Below are 10,236 nucleotides of genomic sequence, written 5' to 3' on the forward strand. Positions count from 1 at the left end.
TCTACTCCAATGAATCCCTGGAATATTGGTAATGCAGTTATCTTGCCTTGTTCCAGCACACACCAGATTGACTCAATCAACAAAGTACCTAACACAATGCACAAGACTATATTTGCAGAGCTTTTAATGAACAGCCAGAATCAAAGCTGAAGAAGAGACGTTCTATGCATCAGGATAGCAATATGATTCAGCTATTGCTAAACAGATTATCCATGTATCAATTATCCTAAGAGGGTTATTTTCAACTGCATGTCATGCTTCTTGCACATTCTAATGCTGATGTAGTGACTAACTTTTGGAAAGTTGTATTTTTGAATCCAACTAGTGCAAAGCAGTTCTGTCTTCTCATTAGATAAGAAGCATCCCACCAATACACATTCTGTCCAGATAAGTTGATTACATGCAGGTGTTTTCACAAATATTTACAAGATTGCTGGGATTCAATTTCCTGTAACAGAGCTGAATTTGTGTTCATTCCCATCAGAAAAAGCATTCCAAGAAATGTAATATAATGAAGGTGGTGTTGCCCTATTAATGTCCATACTTTGTTTTGTAAACTTTTTGTGAGGATGACCACAAAGTTGAAGAAACTACTCAACAAGCTTTGTTGCTTAACACAAGGTTTTTGTAGAATCCACATCACAAACGAAAGCACTGATGCAACTACATATCTTCACTACTGCTCAGAATCAATAGATGTTCATATCATTTCGATCACTGGTGTGTACAGATGACACTGAAATTTCACTCATTATTTTCTCCAAGTCAAAACTCTCCATCCTTAATTAAATCATTAATAAAGAAATCATTAATAAATAATATCACTGATTTCTAAGTCTTTGCTTAGTGTCATTACCATGACACTCAAAAATTGAAGGAATAAAAAATCTGAATTCACTCAAACAATAAATGTATACAATACAAACAGAGAAATCCTCTGACAGGATGTTCTTTCTAAAATGAAGCTAAATTTCGTTTCTTGCATAGAAAAGTCCTTCATTCCTGTTTTACAAACCCAAGCAATGGTTGTAATTACTTGCAATAAAGAACTGGGTTAATGTTTGTGTTGCCAGCAATCTTCTACTGAATGAATATTTGCCTTGCCATTATTTCAGCCGTTTTCTATTTTGTAGGTATCAAAGACCAGAATAGCCTCATCAAAAACTACTATCAAACTGAACAGCCTGTCATTGAATTGTTGTCAAGATCTCTAGCTGTGGTGGTTGTCTCAGATTTCTTTTCCATCAGTTGGTACAAAGAATATTTCATTCACAATGGCAAGCATGCTGAAGATGTTTCTGCTGCACAAACATGTTCCTCAAATATTGGTGCCTTGTGCATTTTGAAAATTTCCTGATATAAACATGGCATTGTTCTGCTTCCTGATACCTGTAGAAACCGATTCATTCAGTAAAATACACACTATAATTTTCTGGCCACTTTTGTCCACATTCGGAATTTCTACAAACATCTATCATGAAGGAGTGAAGTTAATCCCCTTCTGCATCAAAGGAGGGATTCCCACTTAATGTCATACTCTTAGTTGTATCTCAAGGTGTTTTTGTGGTGTATGAGTAAGGACATTAAACTGTTGAGAGGCATGAAAACTCTAGTGCGAAGGTTCTCAACCCATTTTGGCCAAAGGCCCCCTTTTGACTCTTGGAGTCATATATCCACCCCCACCCCACGAAAATATTTTCATTTTTCAATATACTACTTATTTTGATATCAGCAGATAATGATTAAAAAATAAAGGACGTCATTTTACACATGTGCTTGTACGCAATTGGGAGTACAAATGTACAAATTGAAATGCAAAAGAAATGAAATAATGAATTGAAAGTTTGGTAATTACGTTTATTTCCACCATGCAACACTTTTGAGATCAACATGTTGTCTATCAAAAGAGTACTCTTTGGTACAAGAGAGCCCCTTTCCTCCAAAATGCCCCCCTTGAGCTCCAAATGCCCCCAGCCCCCCCGGGGAGGGGGGTCATATAGCCCCTGTTGAGAACCTTTGCTCTAGGGTATCCAGTAAGAATTGTTGCCACATGTTAACATTATTGGAAGTATCAACTAACCAAGAGTCATCCTCTTTAGTTGTTTGCATGTATGGTCAGTACCAATGGAGACAAATGGTATCTTATTCTTCATGACATCTTCCTGTCAGGCCTGAATTTTGGATGACTTCTCTTCAGCTCCTAAAATACTACAAGTGGAGTCCTTGTTTCTGGAAACATAACTAGGCAAAGTGAATGAAGAGTTTATTGGTCAGAAGATATTATCCTTTTTATATCACTTAGGAGCACATATGCTCCTGATAGCACTGACCACATAATAGATAAAAAGGCCTAAAAGTGTAAAAAAATGTTAGGATTAGAAATCTAATAATGCTTCCAGTGGTTTTTTTTTAACCCAGAAAACACAGGATTAGCCTATTTAATTATGTTGCTAGGGTAACTAAAGCTGAGATTGTGCAAACAATGTATTTTTTTGGTAGACATATTGAAAATCCAAAATAACAGTGTTGGTAAAAGGTGTTGCTGAACTTGACATCAACATAGCATTCAACGGTGTCTGGCACACAATACTTGCCCTCTAATGGCTCCAACTTGTCTCTTAGATCTGAGACAAATGAAAGGCAAATTGAAATCCAGCAGGATTTGAACTAAGCACATAAAAGAATCTAAGTGTAGCCAGACATTTTGTCCAGTACTCCACTGATTCTACCACTTCACCACCTTAATGATAATAATTGTTTCTAATTTAGGCACAAGGACAGCAATTTTGAGAGAAGGAACAAGTTGATTACATCAGCCTTAGCATTTAAATAGTACTTATTTTACAAACTCTGAAGGATCAAAGGCAAGTAGACTTTGGTGGGATTTGAATTCAGAATATAAAGAACTAGAATGAATACTGCAAGGCATTTTTCTCACTACACAAATGATTCTGCAAATCCATTTCACTCTTTTTCCTTCTGAATGCTGATCAACAGTTAGATATCAACAAATTAGATGATAGATTATTTCAATGTGATCAGTCATGATTATCTTCCATTTGTGAAATATTAACATAAAAATCAAAATACCCATATTACCAAATTTACTAAGTCATCATCTAAAATACAGAACCTATGCACTTTACATATACAATATGCAAACTGAACTTTTTTAACCATAATACAAAGACAAAAATTAAAAGACACATTACCATCTGACAGTTCTATATTTAAGAGATGAGGGATTATGTACATTATTTACATTTGAAAGATATTTGTCCTCATCTTGTTTGTTGTTAACACGTTTCGGCTGATATACCCTCCAGCCTTCATCAGGTGTCTTGGGGAAATTTCGAACCATAGGAATCAGAACCCAAGTTCGAAATTTCCCCAAGACACCTGATGAAGGCTGGAGGGTATATCAGCTGAAAGGTTGTGTTAACAACAAACAAGATGAGGACAAATATCCGTCAAATGTAAATAATGTACATTACTATCTGTGTGATTTGTGGAAGGAAATGTTTGAGTCATTCCGGCCTGGTCAGCCATTATAGAATTCACAGGAATCAACCTATTGTAAATTGTGATATGGTTATTGTTCACAAGAGAACATGTGCAACCTGTGGAAAGGTGTGCCTCTCAGTTGGAGAATTGAAAAGGCATGTCAAAAGAGTATATACTGTGGCACCTGTTCCTTCTGCCAGCCAGCACAGCTATGCATTATGCAATAGAATGTGCAAATCTTTGGCCAGGCTCAAGAGTCATACAAGGGCCTAGCATTGCATCAACAATGACTCATTTAAGTGATTCTTTCTAGCAACTATGGCTTCGCTCATATATGAGAAAGCAGCTAATATATATCTTTTATTTCTTTTAATATATATCTTTTATTTCTTTTACTGGAGCACCGCTTTAGTCGAGAAAATCGACCCCAGAGCTTATTCTGTGTAAGCCTAGTACTTATTTTATCAGTCTCTATTCCCGAACCGCTAAGTTACGGGGGTCGTAAACACACCAGCATCGGTTGTCAAATGATGTTGGGGGGACAAACACGGACACACAAGCATATACACACACACACACACACATATATATACATATACGACAGGCTTTTTCCAGTTTCCGTCAACCAAATCCACTCACAAGGCTTTGGTCGACCCGAGGCTATAATAGAAGACACTTGCCAAGGTGTCACACAGCGGGACTGAACCCATGACCATGTGGTTGGTAAGCAAGCTAGTTACCACATAGCCACTCCTGTGGCTGATGCAAATGATGATGATTATATATATATATATATATATATATATCATCATCATCATTTAACGTCCGTTTTCCATGTTGGCATGGGATGAACAGTTTGACTGAGATCTGGAAAGCCAGCAGCTGCACCAGGCTCCAAACTGATCTGGCAGTGTTTCTACAGCTAGATGCCCTTCCTAACGCCAACCACTCTGAGAGTATAGTGGGTGTTTTTTACATGCTACCGGCACAGGAGCCAGTCAGTGGGTACTGGCATCAGCCACGTTCAGATGGTGCCTTTTACATGCCACCGGCATGCGAGCCAGTCAGGCGGCCCTGGTATCAACCACATTTGGATGGTGCTTTTTACATGTCACAGGGACAGGAGTTAGTCAAGGGAACACTGGTCACAGCTACGATTTTGGTTTTACTTGACTCAACAGGTCTTCTCAAGCATAACATATCGCCCAACACATCGAGGATACTCTTAAATGGGCTGGACATGCAACACTAGCATCAGCCATGGCTGCAATCTCACTTTAGTTGCTGGGTGTTCTCAATCACAGCATAATCTCCAAAGGTCACAGTCTCCTGTCATTGCATCTGTGAGGCTCAATGCTCAAAGGTCATGCTTCACCACCTCATCCTATGTCTTCCTGAGTCTATCTCTGCCACAGTTAGGGTGTGGCACTTCCTCACACAGCTGACCTCATCCATATGTAACACATGATCATACTAGTAGTTGTCTTGCTTGCACACCACATTTGATGCTTCTTATGTCCAACTTTTCTCTCACAGTGCTCACACTGTCATTTATGAACACTGACATTACATCACACTATCGTGTATGCACACATCATCATCATTTAATGTGTTTTCCATGCTGGCTAGCCAGAGAACTACACAAGGCCTTTCTGTCTGCTTTGGTATGGTTTCTATAGCTGGATGCCCTTTCTAACACCAACAATTTCACAGAGGGTACTGTGTGCTTTTTATATGACACCAAAACCAAATAGCTTGCAAGAAAAGACTCCTGAGTGGGAGGGGCAGTATTATTGAGGAAGATGGCTTTGTGCAGTTTAGAGGGATAGAAATAGGTGTCTTGCTATAGAGAAGGTACTTGGCTGCCCCAGTTGGAAAAGAAAGGAGAGAAAAGAGAGAGACAGAAAGATGGACAGAGTGAGAGAGAAAGATGATGGTAGAGATATGGCAGTACATATCCTCAAGGTACAGTGGGAGGTGAATATATGTGATACAGAAGATTGAACAGGGTGAATAGGCAAGAGGGAATGAGAGGGATGTTTCATAAGAGTATGAAGGGAGATGGTCAGAGATAAGAGGTGACTGTAGCAATTGATTGTTTAAGATATAGGAGAGATTCAGGGGGTTATGATAGATATATGAGGGTGCTGAGTGTAATTGTGTGCAGATAAGCAAGTGAAAGAGAGTGGAGGTGCATGCCGCAGGTGGTGACAAAAGGGCCTCTTGCTCAGAGTAAAAGCCAGACTGTATGACGCATGTGTACGAACAGCCATGCTACATGGCAGTGAACCATGGGCCATGACTGCTGATGACATATGTAAGCTTGCAAGGAACGAAGCCAGTATGCTCCGCTGGATGTGTAATGTCAGTGTGCATACTCGACAGAGTATAAGTGCCTTGAGAGAAAAGTTGGACCTTAGAAGAATTAGATGTGTTGTGCAAGAGAGACGACTGTGCTGGTATGGTCATGTGGTACGAATGGATGAGGATAGCTGTGTGAAAAAGTGTCACAACCTAGCGTTTGAAGGAAACTGTGGAAGAGGTAGACCCAGGATGAGGTGGTGAAGCACAACCCTCAAACATTAGGCCTCACCAAGGCAATGACTAGTGACCGAGACCTTTGGAAATATGCTGTGCTTGAGAAGACCCGGTAAATCAAGTGCAGTGGTGTAACCAGCCCACTTAGGCATACCTTTCTTTCATTGGACACTAAACTCTGCTTGTGAAGACCTGTTGAGGCAAGTGAAATCGGAATCAAATTCGATGACAGCACTGCATGACTGGCATCCGTGCTAGTGGAGCGCTAAGAACACCATCCAAGCGTGATCGTTACCAGGGCCGCTGACTGGCCCCCATTCCAGTGGCACATATAAAGCACCATTCAAGCGTGATTATTACCAGCATCGCCTTACTGGCACTTGTGCCAGTGGTACGTGGAAAACAACATTCGAGCGAGGGCATTGCTAGTGCCACAGGGTTGGCTCCTGTGCAGGTGACACATAAAAACACCATTTAAGGTAGCAGTACTGGCAACGGCCACTCATGCCGGTGGCACATAAAAGCACCCACTACACTCTCAGAGTGGTTGGCATTAGGAAGGGCATCCAGCTGTAGAAACTCTGCCAGATCAGATTGGAGCCAGGTGCAGCCATCTGCCTCACCAGTCAAACTGTCCAGCATGGAAAGCATGGAAAGCGGACGTTAAACGATGATGATACATACTTTTATTCTTTTACTTGTTTCAGACATTTGACTGTGGCCATGCTGGAGCACGCCCTTGGTGCTATATATCCCTCACAGTAATTTATGCACAACTCTACATACAAATTATTTTTTTACTATTGAAATGCTTAATCACAATTTTATAAGTTGTTAAAATTTCTGCTGTCAACGATGCAGTTAAAACTTTCAGATATTCTCAGAATGTCAGAGTGACCTTATCAATAAAATATGGTCAGGAAATATCTGCTGGATATATTTGGGATATTGCTTAAGCTATAGCGAAGAATATCAGAAATTGCCCTGAGTTTACCACAAACTGCAGTGCTTCAAAGGGTTCAGAGAGTAAGTGGTAAAAAACAAAAAACAATTTAATAAGGAATTTCCAACACATTTCTTTACTTTATGTTGCTTCTTTGATTACTTCGCGATTTTTAAACAAATTGATCAGAGATTTGTCATCACTTGCAGATCAAAAATAGATACTTGACCTATATTTGAAGTAACACGTTCTTGAACTCATTAAAATAATCGAATAAAACACAAACTGTCATTTGATAATCTACTTTTGTGTTCTAGCTTTCATTTTCTTCAGTTGAGCCAAAAGTCATATTTGTTGTCAGAAAAGCACTCACCATTTAACTACTTTTAAGCTAGTCGCTTGATCAAGCTTTTAGCATACCAAATAATTTCCGTAGTGAAAAATATCCAATAAAAGCAGAATTCTAATTTAATGCTTTTCATCAACATTTTAACATCTGTCTTTCCATGCTGGTAGCATGTACTGAACAGGTCTGCTGTTTAATATATTGACTATTTCTGGGAAACGATCAACCAACCAGTCTAGACCCTACTTTCATATGCCAAGCGCGTTGTTTCTGAGTACGTCAATTAATTTTACACGCCCCAGTTAACCGAGTTGCAGAAATATGCACCTTGTTTCGATATACATGAGTCCCATTCAGATTTATCATTCTTCCATGTCATTTTGCGAAACAGGAGCTTAGCACTTGCCCTGAAAGAACTATTCTGGACCTAGGGAATATAGGAAAATATCATCAATATGAAGCAAGGCTGAAATTTTATATCATCTTGTTACCTTGAATAATCCCCGAGCATTTTGATCAATTTAAAACAAAGGTTCGGTTTGTTACCTCGGCTAATTTCCTAGCTACAAGAAGAAATGAAATAAATGCCCTAAAATGATGCAAATCATTACGTGAGATTATTATTCAGAAAAAAAAATTTCTGGATTTCAGCTTTTCAAATTACCCGGGAAAGTTGGAATATTGCATTTACAGCATTTATCGGTCGGTTACTAGGTTAGCCAGCAACACGTTAGTTGCAAAATGTTTACATATAATGTTAAAGATCTCCTCCGGTAACTGTGGTAGTATTGTTCAATTCTAATCAATTTTTCAAAACAAGTAACATCTCTCAGATATCAACGACATTTACTTAATTTGTAAAGTAAGAGACGTGGAAACTGGAAAGGAGGTTTGAATTCAAAAACAATGAAAAAACCAATGTCGACATTCAAAAAGAAACTTATCAATATTCCTCATTCAATGAACTAGATTTTCTTTATTTGTATATTGAAACCCAAACAAAAGTGTATAAATCATCAATTACATAAAAATTAATTGGAAGGAAAGAGAAGCGGAAACAACAGTTTAGTTTTATGAAAGAAAAGTTTTTGTTTTGCTTTTCCATGAACAAAAGTAGACGGCAAGGATATTTCAACAGCAACAAGGGAATAAATAAGACAAAGGATAACTGCAATATAATGTTCACAAAACGATTAGTTTCTATGTTCCCCCAATAGTTTCATAGGAAAATGAAAAATGAATCTTTAGTAGATATGTGTAAACAATATAAAAAAATACAATAAACTATAATATGTAAACAACAAAATCCGAAAGACAAAAGAAAACAAACAATTTCGCTCGATGAAATCGAACCATACCTAGATATATATTTATGAAAAAAATTTAAATGCAGGCATGAACTACAATAAACGGGGACAGAAGAGTTCATTTGTTAACTGAATTAATAGCACGGCATACGAGGATAACAATACCTATGTGAAAAGTGAGGAGGGGTATACAGCAGCTAAATGCAATTTCACCGTTAACTACAAACAAAATATAAACACCAGCAGTAAGAGGATAGACACATAAGGAGTAAAAGAGAAATATAAAACAAGAGAGAAACGCTTATAAATAATAATTCTTTAAAATTTACTGTACTAAAGAAACGATATAAAAACATAATTGCAAGACAGAAAAAGGCAGAAGTTATGGAAAGGGAGGGAAAGAGAGAAGTAAAACAGAGAGGAAATAGAAAGAGAAGGGAAGAAAGAAATGGGAAAACAGGAAAAACAAGAGTGAAGGAGGGGGGGGGATAAGTAAAAATAAGGGAGGTAATAATTTGTAAACTGAAATTAATCTAATTACAAAAAAATAAACTTTTTCATCATATAGTTATATATACATACATACATATATATATAAACATACGATATTCAATTAGTGAAAAGAAATGTAATGCTGTTAAAATAATACGATCTGAATAATTTCAGTTAAAAACTAATACCGGTTTATTTATCGGACCGACTACATAAATTCAAGGGGGTAAAATATATAATTAGATATCGTTAGAACGATCGGGATATGTTAACAACAAATATAAGCCACTATACTGATCACTTATGTTAGAATATTTAATGAATATAGGTGTACACTTAAAAAGCACATCTATTAACTAAGCAACAATTTAACAGGAAGTGTTGAAACAACGTCAATATTTAAATATCCAACATGGCTTCTGGAAATCAAAAGCCAGAGAATGCAACGGATAAAGTAGATAATATAATGTAACAAAGCAGGAAGTTATTCTCAATTTGGAAATGTAAGATTATTCGGTAATAAAATGATAAATTGAACAAGCAATCTGAAATTTGAATAACGAACTGTGTACATTCAAATGCTCACAGAGAAAAATAGTTTGTACGAAACAAAGAAAAACCTACCACTTTTAGTGTTAAATCGTTTAGGTTCTTTCTTTCGGCTAAGGTATTCCAGATATTCATTTTAGTCTACAATTACAAAATTTTGATCATTGCGTGATGAAATATAATTAAATCGTTATTCTTAATTCAAAGTCGTTTCCAGAGGAAACAAATAGGAATCTGCTACTTCATCTGTGAACAGTACTGCGCATATGCATTAATAACTTCCGGTAAACTCAGGCTGGGCTCTTCTCATTACTTTTAACAAGCTGCTTAGTAGGCAAAATAACCTAAGATTTTCTTATTTACGAATTACTTTCGCTACTAATGTTTATAAATATATTTTGAACTATGGAAATGAGAATAATTAATAAACTGTACAACGGAATTTAGACATGTACTTACAACGTTATACAAAAATAATCATTTACAGTAGGAGTATGAGAAGAAGCGGGATCAGTTATGAAAAAATCCTTCAATAGCGTGATTATAGAGCGAGTGCT

At 37.3% G+C, this 10,236-nt stretch overlaps 1 protein-coding gene across 1 annotated transcript in view; it reads right to left on the reverse strand.

Moving 5' to 3' along the window:
- The window catches only part of LOC106883885 (bromodomain-containing protein 1), a 106,396-nt gene extending 96,439 nt beyond the window's left edge, over positions 1–9,957 (reverse strand). The window contains exon 1 of the mRNA XM_014935024.2: positions 9,755–9,957. The gene's annotated coding sequence lies outside the window, so the exon portion shown is untranslated. The remainder of the gene's footprint in view (positions 1–9,754) is intronic.
- Between the last annotated feature and the right edge of the window lie 279 nt (positions 9,958–10,236).

Source organism: Octopus bimaculoides, chromosome 1 (genome assembly GCF_001194135.2).
Source record: "Octopus bimaculoides isolate UCB-OBI-ISO-001 chromosome 1, ASM119413v2, whole genome shotgun sequence".
Classification (NCBI taxonomy): Eukaryota; Metazoa; Mollusca; class Cephalopoda; order Octopoda; family Octopodidae; genus Octopus; species Octopus bimaculoides.